This window comes from Lissotriton helveticus, chromosome 8 (assembly GCF_964261635.1).
Source record: "Lissotriton helveticus chromosome 8, aLisHel1.1, whole genome shotgun sequence".
In the NCBI taxonomy this organism is placed as follows: Eukaryota; Metazoa; Chordata; class Amphibia; order Caudata; family Salamandridae; genus Lissotriton; species Lissotriton helveticus.
This window is the reverse complement of record NC_136069.1, coordinates 252,350,868-252,367,687: the sequence shown is the minus strand read 5'-3', so window position 1 is coordinate 252,367,687 and position 16,820 is coordinate 252,350,868.

The following is a 16,820-nucleotide window of genomic DNA, read 5'->3' as shown; positions in this document are numbered from 1 at the left end:
TCCGCATGTGTGTCAGGGAAGCTGATGTAATGCAATGTTGCATTCTCTGCATCATGGCCTCCAGGAACTTCCTGAAGAAACGGGACAGGCAGCTCTGGGACACCCCACCTGCTGCAGCTATCACCCCCTGGTAACTGCCAGATGCAAGCAGGTGCAGGCTACAGAGCACCTGCCCATGTGGTGGTATGGCGTGTGCCCATGGTGTTGGGTGCTCCAGGAGTGGGTGCAGGTCCCTTATCAAGTCAAGGATGGTGTGGGGGTGTAGCCAGTACCTTACATGGATCTCTGTCTCAGTAAGTTAAAAGAGTGTGATCCGCTGTCTGTAGACTTGCTCCTCCCGTCTCCAGATCCTCTCTCCTGCTGCCTGTAGCTGCCTTGCTATCACATAGAATGCCGCCATTCTGGTCACACTGTTGCATTTGGGGCCTATTTTATGGCCTGCACCTGGTTACCACTTGCTTTCAATTCATGGTAATTACCGACTCTTAAATACCGATTTTCATGCAATTCGGTATTTTAGAAGTTACCTACATCTCAAATCTCATCTTTTCCGTTTCATATTTACTGAATCGGTAAATAAGAATTTGGTAATTACCGATTCAGTATTTCTGGTTCGGTAAAGATGAATCGATATTTACCGATTCATATTTACCGAATCCTTATTTTTGGCCTCCTACATCTCGAAGGCCTAAATACCAGTCGGTAACAGCTATTTTATCGAATTTCGGCCGTTACCAACCGGTATTTAGCTACCTACGTTGCTAATCGAAACAGTTACTGTGCTGGAGTTTTCCATAGGAACCGTTAGTCGTAGCTATAGACTCTGGTAAAAAGCTGGTAAAGAGTTAGCCTCAGTATTATACTTGTAGTTATAAATATCATTTCAATTTTTAAATGCTTTCTAACTGTATTATTATCACACTAAATAATAGTGAAATGTTGTTAGAAAAAGAAGACGTATATACTTTTTTAATTAACTTTTATTGAAACAACAATAAATAACTGGAAACGTAACTTAAAGATAACAATATAATGAATAACTAGAAACATAACTTTAACAAAACTATTTAAGAAACAAAATGTGTTTTGGACTCCAATAGAAGTAGTGTAGGTAATCTGCAAAATAAAAATAAAAATACGTTTTCAAAATTAGATCGATGTGACTAAATGAGCTCAAACATTACAAGTTAAGGTAATATTTTTTAATTTGCACGTCTGCAGTGTGCTTGATACACTGTGACCAACATAGTTCACAACTTGAACTCAGCTTTGTTTCTACACTGGAGAGTAATAAATTCAGGCTTGATTTTTATATTGGCAGAGTGGTCCGCACCGTCCATAACTTTCAAAGAGAAAGAGAAACAATGTGAGAGAGAGTGAGATAGAGATAGAGAGAAAAAATTATATTAACACGTAAGAGAGAGAAAGTTATGGATGGAGCAGTTAATACTGGAGAAAATCTTCGTAGCTCACCTTTTGCCTTTGTTGTGTGTCCAAGCACGTGCTGGTTCATAGTGCACCCTCCAGTTTAGTGATCTGAAAGATAGTATATAGAGTTAGTAATATCATAGTACATACAACTGCACAAGTATATGTTTGCTTTAGTTATTTGTACACTAAGGATAATGTATTTCATCAACTTACTCTGTACAGAGGTGTCTGTGCACTGTTTTCCTTCCAAAGTACTATATCCCATGCACTCCCACTGCATAGCGGTGAGTTCTCAATATTGCGTACCTACACTGTTACATCCCATTGACTCGCAGAGTCCGAAGGTGAGTGCTTTTTCTTGCAAACTCAGAGGCAGATTTACAAGTTCCTTGCGCCACTTTTCCCATGTTAAAAGTGAAACAAAAGTGGTGCAACGGGCTTGTAAATCTGCCCCTCAGACTGTTGTAACCTATCTATTCTCACAGCTTGGAGGTAATTGTACATTCCTACACAGTGAAGCTGCTGCACACTACCCACTCTCTCCGTCCACAGATGACTTGTCGTTGTTTCGGAAACAAGCTTCTTTTCTCATCTTGTGGCATTGGCGTGATTCAAAGATGATGCACCACGTGTCAAAGCATCTTCTCAGACGTTGTTACGATGGCCACGCATCATCGCAGAATGCACTAACGTAGAGCTTTGGAGGTGTTGGGGGGGGATTAAGCCAATTTGTGAAACACAACCTGTAAGATAAAAAGGAAGTTAACACTGTTTGTCATTTCTTTATCAAAGGAGAGAAGAAGTGAGAGAGTGACTGCAAAGAATATTCGCAGCTCACCTTTCTGTCAGCGGTGTGTTTTTCACCACGTGCCGTGTCATAATACACCCTGAAGCTCTACATCTAAAAGATAGTAAAAGAAAGATGTTATGATTGGTATTTTTTACTATCTTAATGTGGAGTAGAATTACATTGCCTTTTCAAACACCTTCCCTCCCGCATTTAATAACAACTGTTTGTACAGTTCTAACTTATTAAATAGGCTTTGGTTTTTGAAAAATTACTAAAGTAGTAATGTTTTTATGTGGTTGTGAAAGCATGTGGCGCGAAGTGAAGCACGTGGTTCCGATCATCACGAGCATCGGACATTTGACCGATTATAAAAACATTCCTGCTATTGGAAAAAATATATAAATGCAATAAGATACGGTATATAGGAGTGCGTACGCCTAAATCGCTGCATCGCCTTTTTGTATGCAGTCTGCTGCACCCCATCGACTCCCTCCGCTGCGCACCTAGGCCTCATTGCACACCTTTTCGTGGACAGGACACCTTCTACATAATGCCTTTCGGCTCTACCACGAAGAAGACATATGGTGCTGAGTCTAGATTTTGGTATGGGTAACAACATATTCGTGCTCCCATCATCATCGCAGGTTCTCACCCACTCAGTCTTTGCGGTACTACTAACTCAGTGACCAAAGAGGCCACGCACATAGTAGTGGGCCCTTGTACTCGATGGTTAGGGCCTACATGAGGCTCCGAACCACTAAGACGGGCCATCACAGCGCTTGGGATGGGAGCAACTCTAAAATGGCGTAGAGCATGTGTGCCCCGGACGGGTCATGTGTGTAGTGACGCATGTGCTGGATGGGTGTGGTGTGGGTGTATACCAGGCATGAGGGAGTGTGTGTGTGCCGTTCTGACAACTAGACCTGGAACTAAGCAATCAGTACAATGGAAATCTGGGCAATGTTGTGTTTTTGTTTTTTCCTGGAAGCGTAAGTGGAGTGGGCTGGACTGACGAATGCCAGTGCTGCTCGAGGCTCTGGACCATGACTCCGGAGCTATGGGCGTGGTTCAGTCGTTATCTATATGAGAAATCAAGTGATTTGGGTGTCTGTTTTGTAGTGCTGACGACACCCGGGACTTAAAAGCAAATGTATCATTATATCTGTACATTTTCACAACATGGCCAACATGGAAGGTACGGGGTACCACTGACTATATATTCATCCATAGTTGCACACATAAAAGATGGTGGACATGACGCATTTCTGAGATTATGAATGTTTGTTGTACATTCAGTGGTGTGTTGTAGCTGTAGTAATACTGGGCTGTGAAAGGTTTAAGGTGTAGTTGTTGGCACATGAAGGGCAGCTAATATATATACGTATGTGGTCAGTCAGGTACACTGTCGTACTTGGTGCTGGAAATCAGTGTTCGAGGCTTGGAGTTGCATCCATATCCTGTTATTGTAGAGTAATGATGTAATCTAAGCATTCCTGAAAATGTACTGTAAATACGGTGCTCATGTAAATTGCTGATATATTTTTGGGTTGATTTTGCGCTATATAAATATGGTAAAAAAAGAAAGGAGGAATAGCCCACACTTACTGTCAGAGGTAAGATGGTTGCATACGCTGTTTACAGCACAATATAATGTGGTAGGGTGCAGGAGCACCATTTTACAAACATAATAAGTACACTGACACAGATAGATAGTTGAAGTGGGTACAGGCACGTGTGCTCGACTCCATTTTAGTATGTTTCTGTTGGTAAGAAGTAGAATAGTAATCAGGATATCATACACGGATATTCAATCATAAACGGTTTATAATTTCTGCTGTACAAAGGTAAGAGCATTATATGTGAAATAATACACAGAAAATTCTATCTTAAAGGGTTTATGAGTTGTGGTACGCTGAGGTAGGGGCGGTTTGTCTAGAGCCTGCGATGATGCGTGGTCAAAGCAGAAAGCACTGGTAAAACAAATCGAGATTGAAATTAATTTGTCTGTAGTGCTGATGCGCCACTGGTATCAAGTGGTAAACTCTGTTGATCGCAGTGTACATTTGAAAACAGTACTCAGTACACTCATTGAGGAATGTTTTTTGTGGCATCCTTTAACAAAATTGTCTCTGTCTTACATACATCAAAGATAACTTGAATGCTGTCCATAGTGTACATGGAAAGCTGAATTCAAGTTGTGAACCTTGCTGTCCGCAGTGTACATCGAAGGCAGTAGTTGACACAGACATGGAGGAATGCTTTTTGTCACTTATTTAAACAAAATCTGAAGACATATAGTAGAATTGTCTCTGCATTAAATAAATTAAGGCTGAATTTCCTACTGTTCATCCTTTAACAACATCTGAGGACATAGTACAATGGTCTTTGCTTTAAATAACACGAGACTGAATTCAATGTTGTCTGTAGTGCTTAAGAGCTGCTGGTATCAAGTTGTGAACTCTACTGACCGCACTGTAGATCAAAGGCAGTACTCAGCACAGATTTATATCACTTATTTTAACAAAGTCGGAGGACATAGAGTAGAATTGTCTCTGCCTTACATAAATTAAGGATAACTTCAATGCTGTGCGTAGTGTAGATCCAAAGCTGAATTCAAGTTGTGAACCCTGCTGTCCGCAGTGTAGATCGAAGGCAGTAGTCGATACAGACATAAGTCTGTGATGCTTTGGAGCTGAGTTCCCAGTCGTCCAGTATAGAGGAGGCACGTGTTCATGGCGGCAACCACATGGCAGGGTGAGGACCTTCGCTGTGGCTGAGTCTTCTCTCTATGCAAAAGTGAACCACGCCCAAGGCGTAGGCTAATTGTTTATACTCTTACAGCCCACTTCAGTTCTGCTTCAAGGGGGAGAGACAACACAGCAACATGACCGAGATATTCCCCAGAGTCTGAGATAATATGGTTGTGTCCACTGTGCAGAACACACGTATCAATGGTATATCTACACACGGAAAGTTTTTGGTTTCTATAGTGAGATGTGTATAGCATTTCACCGGTAGTCTTGGCAATGTGTAAATTATTGTTGATGTGCGAGTTTCTTCCCTTATACATAGTTGGTTGCCACATCTCTGAACATTGAGCTAGTGTGCAGTTGAGGGGATATATTATTTTGGGAAGGTCCGTTGTCCTGTTTTGCGCTGCCTCTGAGGTAGTAGAGGGGGACGGTCAGGAGGGGTGGTTGTAGTGGTAGTGGCACTGGGTATTGTGATTTTGTTGGGTGTCGGAAGTGTAAATTAGTACCTCTATCACATATTGCTCTTTAAACATGGGTGTGAGTTGGATGTAATTCATGCAGTACATAGTCAACGTCCTTACACTAGTTAAATGGTGATGTTAATTTGTTAGTGGTAAATGGAACTATTGCCTGTTTTTTTAGGTAGGATTGCAGATTTGATTTCTGGTTGAAGATATGGTGAAGTGGTGAACATTATAATTAGGAATTATCATTTAAAAAACCTTTGAAATTCACTGAAAAAACCATAAGTTTCAAGCAGGTTATAGTTAGGAATTATCATTTAAAAAACTTTAGAAATTCACTGAAAAAACCATAAGTTTCAAGCAGGTTATAGTTAGGAATTATCATTTAAAACACTTTAGAAATTCACTGAAAAAACCATAGGTTTCAGAGGTGATATAGTTAGCTGGATATTTCACTCATACAAAACCATTGAAATTCCTCAGTTATAGTTAGTTGTACTAACTGTAACTCTCGTGCCCGCAATCCACTGATGATGATGTCACATATTACATCATTCCTGACATGGTCAGTGACATCACTGATGACATCTCAAATGACATCACTGATGACATCACTGATGACATCATCCACGTGAGAATCAAATACACCTCATCATACATTAGTATAACCTTTCATCACTCACTGTAAAACACAGAGTACCATATTTGAATCCATTGACACAACAATACAAGTTTCTAAAAACCCACTCATTGATTCCTAGATCTACACACACATCTAATCACTTACCTATAGATTCATTCATACATGTTGTCAATGATCAACAGAACACTATCAAATATACTTTTACACTTATATTGACATTACAGACTAGCACACATCCTATTCACTTATGCAGTCATCCTACTCACTTATGCAAACAATGGATCATAGTTATATTTACTCAGCTACACACATATACAAACACCACTTCATTTATTCATATAGATAGTAATTCATATTTAGTGTGTTAGAAAATCACTATTACAAGTATAAACGTATCCATACAGTCTCTTTTACAATCACTGAGTCTTATGTATACTTATTTATATACAACAAATGTCACATACACTGCCTTTTATTTTTCTAGTTTGTTGGACATGTAACATTGAGAGATATATTTGCTCATCACCACATCCAAAAAGTCATCCAAACAACTGTTATAACATGTAGTCTTAACCTCATATACCTACTGAATCAACTATTCACACATCCTTGGGCAGTCACACTGTAGTGTAGTTCCTATATTCCCAATAGGCTCTACGCATTGGAATAATATATCCTATAGATTAAAACTAGGAATGAGGTCGACTAGGTCTCTATCGAATATATTTAATTTAATAGTGAATGCCAGCTAGCTCAGAGGTCACTAGAAACTTTCTCGAATTCGCAAGAAGGGATTAGTTTTTGACAAATGCATAAACATGACAACTTTGTTTCCCAAGAATAAGAAATGTATCTCTAGAGCCACGGAAACAATAGAGAAGTATTTCACTCAGTCACTCGTGCATGCTTCGTTTCTACAGAGGTGCAGAGAAATAGAGAGACAAGCGTTTTCAACAAAAGGTTTTATTGAATGGTCTTCTTTCTCATGTAAGAAAAGTGAACTGCTACTATCGTAATGCAGACTGCAAAGTATAATGCGTACAGCGAGAACAATATTATAAAATAATACTGTAAGAGCATTGTATGGTTTCTAAACCATATATAAATACATACATAAATAATAATGGCTAAAAAGTACTCAACTGGTGCTTATAAAATACTCCTACCCCAATGTGTCTAACCTAAGTCTAGTACACGGGAAGGAGTAAGTGTGGAGTAACATAGGTTTAGTTTTTCTTTGCCAATAATCTATCCAAGGTTTCTCTAGGTTCTAATCAGCTCCATACCTTTAGTTTAGAATAAGGAGGTCAGGTATCTCAGTCTCGGGACTCGATTTCCCAACACCCCGCAAGGGGAGCTTGGAAACTGGAGCTGGATTCTCGACGAGAGAAATGCAGCCTTTCGATCAGTGCGTCAGCTGGAGAGTCGAATTCCTTCGGCACTTGCTGTAGCGAGCTGCGCGGGCAAGTAGATAGTCAAACTGCTCCGAACAACCGTGCCTTGCTAGAACAAGTGAAGGCATATTTATACCTTGAAGGTGTCTAGTTTGACGTAAAGTCGGGCATAATAACGTCAAGGAAGAACCCCAAGGGAATAGTAGTTCTATGTAAAGTACATGAGTTCTTGGACAAATCAATATTCAAGCAAGGGAAGGTCCCTGACTCCTTAAGCCGATTTTCCAAGAAATTGTTGTGACGTTTTGGGACGGGTGGAATTAGCCATGCCTGTATTTGGTCTGCATGGGCTATGTCTAAATAAGGGAATGATTTCAATGCCTATATTAGAGAAATGTGAATTGTACCTATATAAGAGCATGAATCGGAAAAATTCACTAGGATCCTAAAACGCCATTCAACAACACACCCCCCACCGAACCACACACACATTCACTCTGCCATACAAATACTCAGTTAACTAATCAATAATTAATATAGACTTTCACATAGCTAGTAACCATCTGGTGCAGCAGTTTACACAACAACTGACCAAGTAATACAGATAGTCACACAGTTTATTCACTATACAATATATTTAGTGAGACACTATAAATTACTCAAGTAAACAATCAATCATACTGCTACTAAATCGTCTATCCCGATATTTATAAATCCACTGATTCTTCAATGCAGATTGGTGTATATATAATACATATTTAAATAACAAACCAAACCACATTCACTGGATGATGTCATCAGTGATGTCACTGACCATGTCATGAATGATGTAATATGTGTGACATTATCACCAGTGGATTGCGGGCGCGAGAGTTACAGTTAGTACAACTAACTAAAACTGAGGAATTTCAATGGTTTTATATGATTGAAATATCCAGCTAACTATAACACCTCTGAAACCTATGGTTTTTTCAGTAAATTATGTATATGTATATATATATATATATATATATATATATATATATATATATATATGCAAAATAAAAAAAATGTATCATACATTGGAGATATGTTGCAAAATATATGTGCCAGATAATACAATGTACTACAATTCACAACAGCACAGCATTCATGCCTATATAGTATTTCCTCTATGTTCATCAATCACTTGCTGGTGGTGAAAGCATCACAAACACAAAAAAACAGAGTATAAAAACAGACAGCGGACTGTGTTTAGTCAATTGAAAAAGAATACCTTGTTATTCGAAACGCGTCTGACCTGACATAAGCTGTAAGCAAATAAAGACCTGCTTCTACCACGACATCTGGTGTCCGTTTCCCGTCCTTTGGAGCTCTACCGGCTGGGGTGCATCAGAGAGGTGTGGGAGAACTCGTTTGGATTATATATATATATATATATATATATAATATATATATATATATATATATATATATATATGTTTATTACCCACTGGCGGTCGCCAGTAGGTAGTTATAGTTAGGACCAAATTTCCATAACATTTTTGGTTTTGCTTATAACTTTGGCGTCGTTTGATGAATATTCATGAACTTTTCAAAACTCATTTCTTGTTCATATCAGCTCCTATGTTGAAAGTTTGGGGATGATTGGTCCCATAACGTGTTTTCTCCATGTTAATTTCAATAGGAAACTTTAGACAAGGCTACAGGTCAAACGGGTGAACGGAATTACCCCAAATTTGGCAGGGAGAAGGGTCTTTTGTTTATTTGGTGTAAATCCGTTCAGTAGTTTTGGAGAAATATCAAAATTTACAGATATCGAATATTTGGGAATTCTGCCATCTGATTGGCTGAGGTGTTACGAGCACGAGCTTGCTGCTTATTGGTTGTGAGCGCTGCGAGCGGTTGCAACTAGGAAGTGTTGGCCGCTTTTTTGTGATTCCGTTGAAGCGAGTAAGGGGAAAAAAGGGCGAAAAAAGTAGGAAAGGAGGGTAGGAGCACTGTAACCTCTGTGGGGGAGTGCGAAGCCAAGTAGTCACTCCTACCGGTCTGAAAGTGCAGTGTTGCTCAGAGTGACATGGTGCTGAGATGATATGCTGCTACACTCGGGTATGAAACGGAGAGCCTAAACTGTGAGCTCATTGCTGTAAAGTGATGTGCTCTGATCTTTGTAGCATACGTGTGCAAATAGTATTAGTAGGCGTTTATACCATACAGGGGGTGGGAAGCGAACTACTGACCGCTATTGTGCGTTCATACTATACCAGAAGCTGGAAGCGAAGTACTCACGCCTACCGGTGTGAAGACTTGGGGATCAATCCGAGGTGATTGCTGTAAAGGGATGGGCTCTGGGCACTGTAGTATATGTGTGCAAGTAGTGTAAGTAGGCGTTTATTCCATACAGAGAGTGGGAAGCGAACTACTGACCGCTACCATGTGTTTATACTATACCGGAAGCGGGAAGCTAAGTACTCACGCCTACCGGTGTTAAGACTTGGGGATCAAACCGAGCTGATTGCTGTAAAGTGATGGGCTCTGAGCTCTGTAGGATACTAGGGGCCAGATGTAGGTCACCCAATACTGGTCGGTAACGGACAAAATTACCGAATTTGGTCCGGTACCGACCGGTATTGGGCTTTTTAGATGTAGGAGGCATTTTTTTAGGATTCGGTATTTTACTGAATCGGTAATTTAACCCCTTGGCCACGGTGGTAATTACGCCGCGGCGGTAATTATGCCACGGCGCTGGGGGGGGAGGGAGGGTCGCGCTGGGCTGACATGCTGGTGACGGAACCACTCCATCACCAGCCACGGGTGGGCTGTGCTAATGACGGAGTGGTTCCGTCACTTTCCCGCCCGCCTAATAGAACGCGCCGCGCAGGCGTGAAATCAACACCGGGCAGGCGCGGCGGCTGGGCCGTGACGGACCCACTCCGTCATTAGCACAGCCCACCCGTGGCTGGTGACGGAGTGGTTCCGTCACCAGCATAGAAGGGGTTAAGGATTCGGTAAAATACAGAATTCTTAAATACCGATTTGGTAAATTACCGAATCCAGGATGTAGGGAGTACTCAAGTTGGTGCATTCCTCAGTTAAGGATTCGTTATTTACCACCAACTACAAGTTGGTGGTAAATAATGAAAACCTTTGAAAAAGCATGTTTTTTGCTTTTTCAACAGTGTGATGTGGCAGACATACATGCCCTATGGGCATGTATGTGTGCCACATGTGCACCCACATACAATTACCTACATCCCATTAACCTATTCTTAAATACCGAATCGGTATGATTCGGTATTTAAGAATAGGTAAATTGATATTACCTACATCTGGCCCGTAGGGGGGCAATTTACAGATTCGGTAATATTTACCGAATCATCATTTACCGATTCGGTATTTACCGAATCGGTAAATGACATGTAGGAAGCACTTTAAACAGTGCTCATGTGCTTTAAGGATTCGTTATTTACCACCAACTATTAGTTGGTGGTAAAGAAGGAATACCTTTGAAAATGCAAATCAATGCATTTTCAACTGTGCCATGTGGCAGACATACATGCCCTTAGGGCATGTATGTGTGCAACATTTGCACACAGCACTATTCAGGGGTGCAACAGGGTGTCAATGTGACACCCTGCCACCCTTGAAGCTTTCCCTATTTTACCGAATCGGTATTTACCGATTCAATAATTGACATTTATTCCTATGGGCCTCCAGGAATAAATGGCAATTACCGAATCGGCGGTAAATACCGATTCGGTAATTACCAAATCTTAACGATTCGGTCATTTTTACCGATTTTTTATCTACATAGCATTTACTGATTCGAAAATACCGAATCTGTAAAATTCGGTATTTTCGAATCAGTAAATTTCAATTACTTACATCTAGCCCTAGGTGCTGTAGTATACCTGTGTAAGTATTGTTAGTATGCGTTTATAGTATATAGGGAGTGGTTAGCGAACCACTTTCTCCTACTGGTCTGAAGACTCAGGGATTAAACCGTGAGGCTAAATTGTGAGCTCATTTCTGTAAAGTGGTGTGCTCTGGGTGCTGTAGTATACCTGTGGAAGTAGCGTTAGTTTGCGTTTATATAATACAGGGAGTGGGAAGGAAACTACTCACCCCTACCGGTCTCAAGACTCCTGGATGAAACCATGAGCTCATTGCTGGCAAGTCATGTGCTCTGTGTATTATTCCAATGTAAGTCATAGTAGAATGTCAGTATGTAATTCTACTAGAATGTAAGTATGTAATGTTATAATGTAGGGTTGTCATGAGGGGAACCTTGGGGAGTTTGTACAGGGTGCTGCAGAAGACAGTTGCCTTGCTGTCTGCTCCTATTGGTGGGTGTTTAAGGTGTCTTGTTTTCCTGCAATAAATCTACTTATCGAATCCACTGCTGTGTGCCTCTTCACTACATAAATTTGGCGACGAGCGGGAGAAGGTAAAAAGAAGGCAGCACTCACCAATATTTCAAAGTTGCTTATGTTGTGCTGAAGAGCCGTTTTCTTTGTGTAGCTGTTTCTACTCATCCCAGGGTCGTCGGCTCATTGAACTATGTCATCCGACCTCTGTTAGGATTTACATTTTTAGATTTTGCGCTTCCTCTGCCTCTTCACTACACTCTGGTTGTTGTACTAAACATGTGTAAGTAGTGTTAGTATGCGTTTATACTAACCAATGCATCATGGTCCTAGGTAGTGCCACCTCCCATGCGCAGCTCATACAATGTCCCGGGGTGTGCATCCGCGGGACATTTATGTTTGCTACTTGAGGGCGGGTGCATGGCTTCCACCCTGTGATAGCAAATCCTTGTTTGACTAGTTGAAGCGAGAGGAGGAAAACCTTGTATCGCTTTAATAGAGCGGATCCGGATTGTAAAAATGGGGAAAAAAAAAAGAAGCGGGGTCTCACCCGTTCATTTAAATGAGGCGCCTGGTGTGTAATGTTCCGTGGCCAATCCTATTATTATATTGCGGTGTCCCTGAAGGACTGGGGATCTTAATGTCACATGTAAATTAGGTGCGGGAGGGCACAGAGATGTTTCACAACCTAGGGGATCGCCACCTTCCGGGGTAGTGTTTACTGATTGATCGGGGGGCTTCGAGGCCAACTGAAGTCCGGGGATCGCCACCCTCCGGGGCTGTACTTAAATATGCAGGGTGGACCTCGGCAGTCCCTGAAGCCTCCTTGGTCCGAGGCAGTGCCGTATTGGTTCTGTAATCACACGGGCAGTACTCAAGGCGTTATAAAGTGATACACGCATAGAACCCTTGCAGTTGTAGAATTACGCAGGCTTCATTTATGTAATAGTCTGTTGGTTTATATTTGGTAGGTGCATAACCTCCTATGAACAGATGATTTTCACAATAAACTACAGACAAGTGTTGTCAGAAAAGAAGACCTATACACTCACCTATTTATTGGAAAAAAATAACCTTTATTAAAACAACACAAATAAATGGAAACGCAAGTTTATTAGAACAAACAACAGTATAACATGAAATACGTGGGTGGGACTCCTCCGGAAGCAGCGTACAAAACCTGCAAGTCAAAAATTTAACATAAATTTGTGTGCCATATGGAAGAGGAAAAGAAAGATAGTCCGAATGAAAGGAAGATAGTGAGAATGGGAGGGAGACGGAGTAAGTTGAAGGGAGAAGGGGAGGGAGAGTCAAAAGAACAGAGCGAGGAGGAGACAGTACGTCGGTCTACTGCACCCAGCCCTCAGTATTTACCTCCTGTCACTCCTTTGTCTAGTACGCTGGGGTCCCCAAGAAAGAGTGGGGTCCAGCAAGCTCTTAAAATTAAACATATGAATGAGGCCAGAGATTACATTAGAAGCTACAGGAACTTCGCTTGCCTGCACCTGTGCACCCAGGGTGCTGTACCCCAGCACCTTCCCCTTCACTGTGCTCCATTGTAGATCCTGCGCACCGAGGCTTCACTGCTCACCTGCCTCCATCGGTGTGTCCAACGACGTGTTGGTGCAAGCTCCAAGTCCGGAGTACCTTTGTTGGGTGGGTAAGCAGGTTTCCGGTCGGGGACAGTGTCTTGATACCATGATGGAAGGCGTCAATGTGCAGAGGGCATCGTGACGGGGTGAGCACCCGCTCTGCCCATTTTGGCTCAATCAATTCAGTGTCTGAAAAGGGAGAAATAATTTAATGGTGGAAACGTCTGGAGGTAAATGAAGGTTTATTTCAAGCTTAATTGAAAACACCGGTTGAGTGCATCCTTCGTTTTTGAAGTACGATTTGCCAACCGTTAGTGCTAATCGTGGTTCAAAGAGGAGTTGGAGTGCACGAGAATACACAAGGTTAAATAATAATATGTTATGCCAAAGTTAACATACAAAGGAACAGAGCGCATGCTAGAAGCATAATGTGCGCATCTAATGCAGTGGTGGAAGCCTGTGTGCATGTACACTTAGTAATGAGCTCACTACAGTGCCCTAAAAGCCAACACCACGTGTCTGTAGGGCAGCGCTGCCCGCTGGCTCTGGCCTACAGTATGGTCTAGCAGGTCCTTAAAATGAGACAGAGGTGAGACTGAATCAGGTCAGAGATCGCATCATTACACATGGCAACATCGCTTGTTCGAACCTGCGCACCCAGGCTGATGCACCCCACCTCTCCCGCAGCACCGCGCTCTACACGTGTATTTAGGGTAGTGCTGTCCGCTGGTTCAGGCCTACAGTACGGTCCAGCAGGTAGTTAAAATTAGACAGAGATGTGACTGAATGAAGTCAGAGATGACATCATTACGAATGGCCACATCGCTTGTTCGCACCTACGCACCCAGGCTGATGCACCTAACCCCTCCCGCAGTACGGCCAGAGATTAGTTTATTAGCTATGGGAACATCGCTTGCCTGCACCTGTGCACCCAGGCTGCTGCACCCCAGCCCCTTCCCCCGCACTGTGCTCAATTGTAGGTCCTGCGCAGCGAGGCTTCACTGTTCACCTGCCACCATCGGTGTGTCCAACGACGTGCCAGTGCAAGCTCGGAGTCTGGGGTACTTTTATAGGGTGAGACAGCAGGTCTCTGAACAGGGACGGTGTCTTGATACCACGAAGGAAGGCGTCAGAATGCCCAGGGCATCATTACGGGGTGAGCACCTGCTCCGCCCATTTTGGGTCAATTAATTCAGTGTTTGAAAAGGGAGAAATAATTTAATGGTGAAAACGTGTGGAGGTAAATGAAGGTTTATTTCAAGCTTAATGGAAAACACCAGTTGAGTGCATTCTTTGTTTTTGAAGTACGATCTACCAACTGTTAGTGGTAATCGTGGTTCAAAGAGGAGTTGGAGTGCACAAGAATACACAAGGTTAAATAATAATATGTTATGCCAAAGTTTACATACAAAGGAACAGAGCGCATGCTAGAAGCATAATGTGCGCATCTAATGCAGTGGTGGAAGCCTGTGTGCATGTACACTTTGTAATGAGCTCACTACAGTGCCCTAAAAGCCAACGCCACGTGTCTGTAGGGCAGCGCTGCCCACAGGCTCAGGCCTACAGTACGGTCCAGCAGGTCTTTAGAATGAGACAGAGCTGTGACTGAATGAGTTCAGAGATCACATCACTACGCAGGGCAACTTCATTTGTTCGCACCTGCGCACTCAGGCTGAATTAGCCCACCCCTCCCGCAGCAACGCACTCAATTGGAGCCGCTGTGCACCCAGGCCCACTGCTCACCTGATGTCATTGTTGTGTGTGCAAACACTATGGGCAGCAGTGTTCACAATTCAGTTGCAGTGTTGATTGCAGGATGGTATACATCTCATGGATCGCTTTCGAAACACAACGGGCAGTAGGATTCACAATTTAGAGCCAGTGTTGATTGCCAGGATGGTGTATACCGCATGGATCCCTTTTTGTATTGCGCATTGTGATATGGGAGGTGGATGCGGCCATATCACCTGAGGCAGTGTGGAAGAGCTGGGACATGTGGCGTTGTCGTTATCCTATTTATACGTACGCAAAGTGGGCTGGGCTTGTGTACGCCAGGTCAGCGTAGGGGTGTGAATAATTGTTCCGGGGATCTGGGCATTGTTCAGTTCCTGGCTGGCCAGGAAGTGTACTTATGTGTGTTTCTTTTGCAATGTTGACGTCGCAGAAGTCGCAATTTACGTTAATGTAGCATGTATCGGGAGGGCGGCAACTATCGCTAATGAGATGCTGTTCGAAAAGATTGAATGTGGAACATCACATGTCGGTGTCAAGGTTGTGGAGATGCGCAGACACACATGTCAATGGTGTGTGGTATTATTGAATGTGTTGCTATCTCGAAGCGTACACATGTGAATGTTCTCGGATGGAGGGAGGATCAGCAGTAAGGCTACGTCATACACAGTGATAACGCTCATTACAGTCAAGCAATGTATGTCAAACGTGAATCTGAAAGTCTCACATTTAACACACTCCTATATTGGTAAAGCCTGACAACAGAGCGTACAGCAATACAAATCTACACATTACTGTTTACTGTTTGTCACATGTGATCTGGGATGTGCACTCTGCCCGTGACTGATGATACTTCTTACAGCCACCACTACCTAGGCTGAAAGGCAGCACAATAATGTGCACACACACACACACACACACACACACACCAGGGGCATTGTGTAACACACATTTGCTTTTTGATGTAACCCTTTGAGATGCATGGCCATCACACGTGGAAGGCTAACGTACAGACCATGAATATTGATCAAGATGATCGTTGCATGTTGTGTGTAGTATAAGATATGTGTATACAGCAAAAAACTTTTCAAAGAAGCTCTTTAAGCAGAAGAGGTGTCTCTCATCAAACGCTGTAGAGAGAATGACTAAAGTGGGTGGGGTCGTCCAACTGTTACAATGGGAAATGTTATGAAGCAACCGAATGCTTTTTTTTAAGGTCACATGGCAATCGCGCACCGAGCGAGCAAGGAGGCCGCACCCGACGCGATTATGAGAAAATATATTTATCATAATATAAATTTATTACAGTTGGAAATATATAAATGTTTAAAATATTTTAGATTATCACTTGCTTTCATATACTGTTTAAAGTTATTTAGATATACTTTTGAGACAAAAAAAAAGAGGGAATGGCATACCCGGCACGACACCATACATCTGTGACGTAACACAGGGCCTGGCGTTGTGCACTCATCGCATATGCAACGCGCAGCGGGCGTGACCACATTTGTACATGACGTAACGCGTGGCTTGGTACTGCATACCCGTCGGATACCAAAGTAGCAGCTGGGGCGACTTCATGCGTATGTGATGTTACGCGGGATGCGGTGGCACAAACCGTTACGTGGGATGCGGTGGCACAAACCCGTCGGATACGAAATGCGCATCATTTACGA